Source organism: Panthera pardus, unplaced genomic scaffold (genome assembly GCF_024362965.1).
Source record: "Panthera pardus isolate Hobbes unplaced genomic scaffold, ASM2436296v1 HiC_scaffold_11, whole genome shotgun sequence".
NCBI classification, from domain to species: domain Eukaryota; kingdom Metazoa; phylum Chordata; class Mammalia; order Carnivora; family Felidae; genus Panthera; species Panthera pardus.
Window position 1 is genome coordinate 87,842,543 of NW_026526666.1, and position 10,700 is coordinate 87,853,242.

Genomic DNA, 10,700 nt, shown 5'->3' on the forward strand with positions numbered 1-10,700 from the left:
GAATGGCAATGTGGGAAATAAGGAATCACATTTTCTCAGTCTTTATGATAGCGTATTTGAAAGGCAGAGAAATACTGAGAAAGTTTATATACAAAGACAATACACAAATTAAAATTATCTTTCTACCAAATCCGTTATGGACTAAATTGTGTCCCCCTCTCCCAATTCATATGTTGGAGCCCCAACCTGAATATTTGAAGATAAGGCCTTTAAAGGAGTCATTAAGGTTCAATGAGGTCACATGTGTGGGGCCCCCATCCAATAGGACTTGGTGTCCTTATAAGAAGAGGAAGAGACACCCGGGGCACACATGCTCACAGAAAAGGCCACGTGAGCACGCAGTGACAAGCTAACCATCTGCAAGCTAGGAAAGAGAGGCCTCGCCAGAAACTAGCCCTGCCAGCACCTTGCACTTGAACTTCCAGCCTCCAAAGCTGTGGAAGAAAATAAATTTCTGTTGTTTACACTACCTAGTCTGAAATCAATCACCATGAGTGAAGATATTAATCACTTTAGAATGTGAAAGATAATAAGGAAGGTACACCGCCCCCCCCCCCACCATGTTTTGGGGAGTGGCATCAAATTCATTATTTTATGTACTATATGAGGAAAAAAATCTATAAAATAAAACTGTATTTCAGTTTTAAACAATAGAGGGGCGACTGGGTGGCTCAGTCAGTTGAACATCTGACTCTTGATCTCAGCATCTCAGTTCAGGTCTTGATCTCAGGGTCCTGAGTTCAACCCCGCATTGGACTCTGCACTGGGCGTGAAGACAAAAAAAAAAAAAAAAAAAAAAAAATCAATAAATTGGTTCTCTTTCATTCAAATAATGCTCATAATTTAAAAGTCCCAGAAAAATAAATTCACAAATTTTTTAATCTATAATTATTAGTTATAAAAGTGAAACCTTGATAATTTGATAGCGTGTTCATTTTTATTTTTATTTTTTAAGGATTATTGGAAAAAAGAATCTTGATCTTTCAGAATTTTCAATGAAAATAATACTTGGGTACTAATACCAGGGTTCCCCCACAGTAACAACCTATATACAGGCATGTTCAGGGACTAAATTGTGTTTATGCTTTTCTTAAGCAATGGAGTTCATTTTGACCGTTTATTAAGAATTGTGCAAGAAAACTGCCTATTCATTTTCCATGTCCTGTTTGGCAAACACACTGTGACAGAGCAAGAGAAAAATATCGTGGGATGCATTTGCAGTGTGGCACTGTGGCATGAGCATTTAAACACTGCCACACACCGTCCATCTGTGTGTCCTGCGGCCAAATGATTATGGGCTTCTGTCCTTGGACTCCATGAAAGTCTGAAACACAGACACTACTAGGTTCACAAAACTGTTGATTCTTTGAAAGTCTCTTCAAAAAGGAAAGTATAAAAATCTTAAGACCGTAATAGTATAGTCTCATTAAGATTCCATGAAGCACATGATTGTGGTTGTGACAAAGCAGTCTTTAGGAGTACACTGTTGACAGTTAAACAAGTAGAGATCCTCCCAGAAAGATTTAAAATATAAAGGAAGTAAACTTATTGATGTCTTTGAAATTTTTACTTTATAAATTTCATGACATTCTTTATCAGTGCTAATTTTCTGTGATGCTACATAGAACCGAGTTCTCTAAAAGAATTGGTTGAAATAAAAGTGTATCTGCCTGGGGCACCTGGGTGGCTCAGTCGGTTGAGTGGCCGACTTCGGCTCAGGTCACGATCTCGCGGTCCGTGAGTTCGAGCCCCGCGTCGGGCTCTGTGCTGACAGCCTGGAGCCTGTTTCGGATTCTGTGTCTCCCTCTCTCTGACCCTCCCCCATTCATGCTCTGTCTCTCTCTGTCTCAAAAATAAATAATAAAACGTTAAAAAAAAAATTAAAAAAAAAAGTGTATCTGCCTTTTCTAAAAACAGTGTAATATCCAGATGCCTGTGATGTACTTCACGGCAGGAATCATATTTAATTTAGTTTCATTTTTGGGGTGCCTGGGTGGCTCAGTTGGTCAAGCATCCGACTTCACCTCAGGTAATGATCTCACGGTTCATGGGTTCAAACCCCCTGTCAGCTGTGCTGACAGCTCAGAGCCTGGAGCCTGCTTTGAATTCTGTGTCTCCCTCTCTCTACCCTTCCTTCCCTCTCAAAAATAAACATTAAAAAAATTAGTTAATTTAGTTTCATTTTTCTTGTAACTGGTAAAAGAGGAAATACTGAGAAACGCCTTTTGACTGAATAAATGAATGGATGATGAAGCATAATTCAGAATTCTAGGAATTTCTAGAGAATCCCAGATCCTTAAAGAAGCTACCATTTACTTCTCTTCTCCTTTTCTGAAAAAAATATGTAGATGGAAAGATTCAAAACTAGTCAGTTTCACATTCTTATTTTTTTTTTTTATTCAGCAACATTACCCTCAAGAGAAATAACAGCACGAAAATAAAATCTTTGCTTATTCTAATTACCTTGAACAGAAAAACTGAACCAGGATGTGCTACTCTTTGCTATTATCTTAAGTCGTTAATTTTAATAAAATCTAGCAGGAACCAGTTCCGATTAACAGAGAAGTAGCAAATTAAAAAGTGTATTTTGTGCATGTAATATAAACTCAGTATTAACTCTATTCATTCATTTAAATACTGAAAACTTCTAATATGGTTAAGAGAAGATCAGATGCTGGGGAAAATACTGACTGGTCTCATTTTAAATTCATGATCACAAATTCAAGTGGGTTTGAATGATGCCTCACTGTCCTATTATGTCTAGTCAGTGTCATCCTAGATGACTGCTGGTCCTTCTCCTTTCTCTTCAGACCCTAGTATCTCCTGCCTCTCTTCAATCTCAGCTACGGGGGTATATTCTCAAGGGGATTTCCACAAGTGTTCACCACCGAGCTATCCTACCTCCAGCTGTAGTCATGCTCTGCCTTCCCACCTGTCCTAGGTCATACAGACTGGGTGGCTTACAATAACAAAAATTTTCTTCCCATTGTTCTGACGGCTGGAAGTCCAAGATCATGTGCCCATATGGTCAGGTTCTGGTGAAGACCTATGGGCTATAGACTGCTGACTTCTCACTGTGTCCTCACTTGATGGAGGGGTGAGGGATCTCTCTGGGGTCTCTGTTAGAAGGGCACTAATCCCAATCATGAGGGCTCTACTCTCATGACCTAATAGCCTCCCAAAGGCCCCACCTCCTAATTCAATCACTTTGGGGGGTAGATTTCAACACATGAATGGAGAGGGCACAAACATTTAGACCATAGCACTACCTTTTATGTTGGATAAACTGTCTGTGTTCCCATGTAAGGCCAGATCCTCTACTTGTTCACTAGACCTATCCTCACTCCTACTCAACGCTGTGGTCCCCACAACTGTCCAGTCTCTCTCCCACATCATCCATTTTCTCCTTTCTACTAGATTATTTCCATCAGTATACGAATACACTGTAATATGGTCCCTCTTAAAACAAACAAACAAACAAACAAACAAACAAACAAAAGCTTGATTCAACCACCTTCCCTAGCCACCACCCCAATTCTTTTTTTCTCTTTACAGTAAAACTCCTCTAAATTCATACCCCCTGTAATTAAAAAGAGAGAAAATATAAGGTGTTGGTAAGGATGTAGAGAAGTTGGAACCCTCATACAATACTGGTGGGAATGTAAAATGGAGCAGCCATTGTAGAAAACAGTCTGACAATCCCACAAAAAGGTAAACATAGCATTCTCAAGTGACTCAGCAATTCCACTCCTAGGTATTTACCCAAGAGAACTGTAGACATATGTTCATACAAAAATTTGTACATGGATGCTCATAGCAGCTTTATTCATAATAGCCCCAAAGTAGAAACAACCCAATGTCCGTCAACTGATGAATGGATAAACAAAATGTGAAAAAAATATAATAAAAACCTTCCACCAAATGTGGTATATCCCTACAATGGAATATTAGTCAGCCATAATAGGGAATGGAGTATGGACACATGCTACAACATGCTAAACTGAAAGAAGCCAGACACAAAAGACCACGTCACATGATTCCTTTTATATGAAATGTCCGTAATAGGTAAATCCATACAAAAAGAAAGTAAATTAGTGGTTGCAGGGGACTGGGGAAGGAGGGGGATGAGGTACAATTACCAATGGGTAGGGGATTTCTTTTGGGGGTGACAAAAAAGTTCTTGAATTAGTGGTGATGATTGCACAACATTGTAGATATACTAAAAGGATGAGTGTTCTGGTAAGTACATTGCATTTCAATTTCAAGAGTTGTCTAATTTATCTAAACCTATCTTGACGCCTCTTTTCCCACATTTTTTATTGAGCCTACTGGTTTTCATTACCACTATGCCATAGAAACTACTATCGTCAGTGTCCTCTATGCCCTGTTGTTTCCTGTAGTGTGTGTGTGTGTGTGTGTGTGTGTGTGTGTGTGTGTGTGTTTAAAGTAGGCTCCACACCCAGCGTGGAGCCCAATGCAGGGCTCGAACTCATGACCCCGAGATCAAGACCTGAGTCGACATCAAGAGTTGGACACCTAACCTACTGAGCCATGCAGGTGCCCCTCATGTAGTTTTAATCAAGAGCTTTTCAGAATGTCAAGGAAAAATAAAGAGTTTAACATTCCTCTAGTAAATTAATTTGTCATGACAGAGGATTCTGGAAATTGTAGAAAGGAAGCTAAATGTGTTCATTAAAGACAGTATTTTATCGTTGTATTCTATAGTGCATAATAAGATGTGGGATTATGCTTTTTGTAGTATAGCTGACTGTTTTAAGTATTTGTTTAAGGAGAGCATATGTAACTAAAAGCCTTTTGATTTTTATTCCTCAAATCCTGCAAGTATTTCTTCTTTCCAATCCAATTAAGTAAAGCTATTTACCTATTTACTCTCCAGTTTTATCTTCTCAAAACTCCCCACCACAAACTCTGTGCTCTAGCCAAGGTCACTTACTTTGTCCCCAAATAATAAAATGGGCATTTCCATTTCCGAGATTTTGCTAAGACCTTTGTTCTTCTCCAGAATAGTCCCTTTCTTTCCCTCTGCATATCCTTCAAGACTTACTTGAGATTCTGTTTCATTTGTGTATTCAGTAAACACTGAGTGCCTACTATATGCAGTGCACCGTCTGGAATGCTGGAGTTCAATAAAAACAAGCCTGTCCTTATGTAATTTATGTTCTAGCAGGAAAATGATGCAAAATGAATTAAAACTAATTATCACAATTGTGATAAATCCTAATAATAACGAGGCACAGGAAAATAGGATAACCTCTAATGGGGAAAATGAACTTGGTCTGGGGTGTCAGAATGGCTTTCTCTCCTACGTTGTTGTGACAACCTCTTGGGAAATTATATGGCAATATATTAAATCACATAGACCCTTTAACCCCAAAATTCATTCTTTTTGCTTGTTCGAGTATAATTAACATACAGTGTGATATTCGTTTCAGGTGTACAATATAATGACCCAGCAATTCTATACATTGAAGGGTCAGCAATTCCACTTGTGGGATTTTATCATATAACGGTAAAAGTGCCAGTATTTAAAGTGGCATGTGACTTTGGTTTAAAATCCTACCCAGCCAAGCTGTCCATGAGGTCAATTTCCCAAGCCAGGCTTGTGGACAGAGGAAAGGAAATTAAGGGAATCTAATGTGCCAAAAAGTACTATTGAAGTGGGTGCACTGATCATGAGATGCATGGAATATTCCAGAGAAATCGGCTTTAGGTCCAATTGCATAATACAATGGATCCAGCACATGAGACCTTACCATAAGATCCTGATGGATGTCTCCCAGTAAAAACTTACCCATTAATGTGCTTTGATGAAATGGTTGTTGAAAACGGGGGCAATGGCTGGGGTGACTACCCCAAGAACATGTGTTTTATTGGCCAGACTGCTTGATATGTGTCATCCTTTGTCTCTGGAAGGCAAAGCGCTGTAAAAGATCCTGTTCCACTGGTAAAGCATCATGGCTTCACTGCACTGTACCTTGAAGTAAAGGTCAGTTGTTGTTGGGTTGAAGACAGAATAGTTCATCTTTACACAGGGCCAGACAAGTGCTGGGTCTCCTGAGACAGTAGCTGGGATTGGTTGTTGAGCCAAGTTTGCAAAAATCGAGCACGGTCACGTAAAGGCTGTGAAAGGACTTGGGGGAGCAGGCATACAGTAGATTGCGTGATATGTAACCTTTGCAAAGGAAGTCTTTTACAGCATGGATAGGGTAGCCTTGTGCAGTACTTTGCCTCTTTCCATTCTGGACCAGTTGACATTCTCTAGTTAATTTGCCTCCCATGATGTACCATTATTGAAGTCAAATTCCTTGTGAAGGTCATGTAACATAATCCACATATGGTTAATTATGGTTCCTCTGACATTCAGGGGAGAATGGCTGAGACAGCTTGTCTGATTAAGTAGCAGCACCCTGGTGAGCAAGGTGTGCACTGAAGAGTTATATTGCTGTGTGGAATGGAGTAACTCTCAAACGAGTGATATAGGCGGCCATTAGGCAGGGACACAAATGTTACATCCTTAGCTAGGCAGAGGCACCCATCAGTCCTTATAGTGTAATAACACCACCAGTAATTGCACCTTTGTGGGTTATTGGGAATGATATTGGCAGATACACATCTGGATCTGTGTGCTGTTCACTTGCTTTCCTGGCTTCTTCAAAGCCAAATGACAGTACAGAATCCCTCACACCTCTCTAGGGCGGCTGCCATGGGGACAGAGGCAGAAGCTTCCGTGGTGATGTCACAGATAACATCCTCATGTGGTAAGTCTTCACGGCAGGAAACAGATATAAGCTGGATATATCAAGGGGTGCCTCTTAAATAGCATTATAAGTGTGATATTTCCAGGCCAGAGCTACCAACCTGAGACACGTCATCAGGAGGAGCTGTAGGAGTAACAGCTCAGCCATAGCGCGGCTCAGTAATTGTAGGCAGTGGAGGCATGAGCCCCCATGGGTGATGGCTGAACCAATGGCAGGAGATCCTTGGGACATACTAGAAGACAGGAATGTCACATCGGACTGGAGTTTATTGATCTTCATGTTACTTACCTTGAATGCTGCACTGGTGACTATTCGCAACCATTCTACAGCAGCTCTAGCAACAGAGATGTCTGATGTCAACTCGTCTGTGATGTAAGGTCAATGGATAGGTCTTCTTCTGTGTCACAATCACTCTGCACTTTTTCCTCTTTGCCGCTCACTCTTTAGATGAGCCTCCTTGGTTGAAAGCTCCTCTGATCCTCTTGGTCGGAGAGAGCTGAGTTTACACCTGAGCTACGATGTCATGTGTCTTGGAAGTGACTCCTCGGATAGGGCTGGGGTCTTCATTGCAATCAGCTGCTCCAGGCTGTATCCTGAACATAGCTCTGTTGACCTTAAAAGCATGGAGTAGGAGCATTCAGAGGAGCTCTGCTACCACCGCTGTTTTCAGAATCCAACATTGGTTCCAAGGCGTAGTTTTCAGTGGTGGAAAAACTGGACACCACATGACTGTCCGTGAATAAGCGATAAGGGATAGAATATTAATTTCTGGTATTTCCAGACTCTGGAATATTATACAGCTGATAAATAGAAAAAAATTAGACCTATATGATTTATCTTAAAGACTATTGGTTATAGAAGCAAGTTTTAAATAAATTTGTTTAGAATGAGCCCAGACTCCTAAAAATCCACAAGGGTGCTTGCTGTTAACATTGGTTACCTCTAATTTATGGGCAAAATAATGGGGACCTCTTTTGGAGGATTCCATATCTCCAAGGAATGGATTATTAGCTTTTATTTTGTGTATCTTTGGATTTTCTCATTTGTTACAAAATTAGCCGTCATGAAAATTAATGAAAGGGGCACCTGGGTGACTCACTTGGTCAAGCGTCCGACTGTGGCTCAGGTCATGATCTCACGTTGTGACTTCAAGCCCCGTGTCGTGTCTGTGCTGACAGCTGAGAGCCTGGAGCCTGCTTCAGATTCTGTGTCTCCTTCTCTCTCTGCCCCTCCCAGCTGGTAATCTCTCTCTCACAAAAGTAAATACACATTAAAAACAAAATTTTTTCAAATAATGAAAAAAATTTAATTTTAGTAGGAGAAAGAGCCACTAAATTTTTCTTAACCTAATAGCATCTAATACAATAAACATTCTATAAATATTTGTGGAAGGAGACAGGAGGGGAGGAGGAAACAGGTTTAAATGTTTGGTAGAGATTAAAAAAAAAAAAAAAAAAGGTAGCCAGGAAACCAGTAATGGCATGGTAAAGCATTGCAGAACCTCTAAATGAATAGTGGGAAGGAGGAAAAAGAAGAAATTTGATCAGGCTGGCAAAATAAAATGGGAAAAAGTGAGAAAAAAAAAAAAAAGCAAAGTAAAATAAATAAGATACACTACTGAAGTGGTAAGGTCATATTGCAGCTACTCTAATAAGTGTAAATGAGTTGAATTTACCTATCAAGTGAAAAAAAATCTTTCATATTGGGTGTAAAAATTTGGTTAGGGGTTATGTACATGAAACAAAATGAACCTGTAAAAAAGGGATCCTATTCACAATCTGCAATACCATTAAAATATTTCAGAATACACCTAGCAAGACAAGAGCCAGATGTGGATGAAAAAAGCTATAAAATTTCAGTGGAAGTATTAGTTTTCTACCGCTTCAGTAACAAATAACCACAGGCTCAGTGGCTTAGATCAAACCAAGTTTATTATCTTACAGTTCTGGAGGTGAGACATCTCACCGGGCAAAAGTCAAGTGTCAGCAGGGCTATGTTCCTTTTGGAGACCAGGGGAAAATCTCCAACACCCTGCTCATTCAGGTGTTGGCAGAATTCAATTCCATGAGGTTGTGGGACTGAGACCTCTGTTACCTTGGTGACAGTCAGCTAGGAGCCGACCTTAGCTCCTAGAGGCTTCTCAGGACCTTGCAGATAGCGCTCAACATTTCAGATGCAGCAAAAGGGTGTGGCATCCTCAGGCTTTGAATCTTTCCTGTGATTGGATTGGGCTGACTTCGCCCAGCCCTGTATGTAATTCAGGATAATGTCATCACCAGGTCCTTAGTTTTAATCACATCTGCAAAAATCCTTTTGTGAGGTAACCAATTCACAAGTTCTGGGAATCAAGGTGTGGACATCTTTGGGGGCTATTCATCTGCCTACCACAGTGAAGGACCTAAAAATTTTTAAATAAATGTATTAAAGTGTCACATTCTTGGATGGCAAGATGTGCTATTGTCAAGAGATGTCATTTCTGCCTGCATTACCCTACAAAGTCTCTGCAAGATGCTTTACTGATAACCAAAACTGGATTTTGAATCAAATGAGGGGATAGATGATCAGAAAAGACTATATTGCTTAGAAAAATAAAGAAACACTGACATTCTTTGCAGACTTTAACTCAGGTAGACTACACATATTCTAGATACAAATATACCAATATTATGCTCCAGGGCAAGGTAATGCTTTCCATTGCGTTTCCAATATTCTTACTGTTAACATCTAGGATTTTTCTGGTCCCCTTATTTTGGGCACACATTTGACTGATATTTTGAATCATTTACAGAGACTCCTACACCCCTGTCCTTTTCAATAACCAAAAGCTTAAGATGCCATCATCTTATATGTAAGGTTTCACATTATTTCCCCGAACACATCCTTTTTACACTTGTCAAATCTGAAACTCATTTAATTTTTCCATCCACTCACACAGCTTCATGACAACTTTCAGCAAAAGTTCCTGGCAGATGGGCACTGTGTCTTCTCAGTTTACTTGTGATGCCATTTAGAAAAATGTTTCTAAACATTTCCTTAAGAATGATTTCCATCGTGATGCTGCCTTGGAGATGTTTATGATACCGTGGACAGTGCCAAGGCAGATCGCGTGGGTGGGTGCAGATTCTGTAATAAGGTTTTTATTCCCTCCATTTCTTTGCCTGTTTGGGAATGTGGGGTGAAGATGAACAAGGGAAAAGAGAATTTGTATCTCCCTCCAAAGAAAGTAACTTTTGTAAAACTGCCACTCTTTTGACTTGCAAAGAAGCTCATAGAATGACTCTATTTACAGATGTGATTAGTTTATTCAATGAAAAGTTATTTTAAGGCAGTTGTCATGCTTTATTAACCGTAAGTATGTTTGGATGTATCCTATTTACAAATCCTGGAAATAAATGTCACAGTTGTTTAATCCCCAACACCAAGCCTCGGAACTGACTTCTCGGACGTCATTCTGACTTCTCAGATTTTGGGTCAACTGTGGGTGTCTCCCATTGTCTGTCTCCATCTTTCTTAAACTCTAGTAGGGAAAACTAGAGCAACCTTTTCTAAGTTAATACTGCATTGACAGAGATGACGCGACGTCCGCTGAAGGGCGCTGTCCCGAAGCCTGGCGGAACCCCACGCGGTCGCCCTCTCCAGCCTCTGGACACAGGTCAGGAAGGAGTCGCGAAGGGTCCAGGAAGGTTCAGCCCGAGTCTACAACTTCCCAGGGGGTGGAGGCAATGACCCTGACCCTGCCTGCACCGGCCCGGCATGAGGCCCGAGCCAGTTGCCCCGCCGCGAGACGATCCCTCACCTTACTGCTTTCAATGAAGAGAACATAAGCCTCCTCACCACGCAGCATAGGCTCCCGAGTACCCGGATGCAGCAGTTCCGCCTCCCTGGCCACGATAACGCATGCGCGTCTAAGACTTTGCGCTA

At 40.6% G+C, this 10,700-nt stretch overlaps 1 long non-coding RNA gene across 2 annotated transcripts; it reads right to left on the minus strand.

Annotated features, from left to right (window-relative positions):
* Positions 1-616: 616 nt before the first annotated feature.
* Positions 617-10,671, minus strand: LOC109274328 (uncharacterized). Of its 2 annotated transcripts, XR_002083539.2 has the most exons (3): positions 10,576-10,671; positions 5,813-7,508; positions 617-763 (listed from the first exon to the last, which is right to left on the minus strand). It is a non-coding gene; the product is annotated as an uncharacterized LOC109274328 (long non-coding RNA). The 2 variants fall into 2 exon arrangements; XR_008420846.1 differs by lacking the exon at positions 617-763 and having other exon boundaries at positions 3,809-7,508; positions 10,576-10,657.
* Between the last annotated feature and the right edge of the window lie 29 nt (positions 10,672-10,700).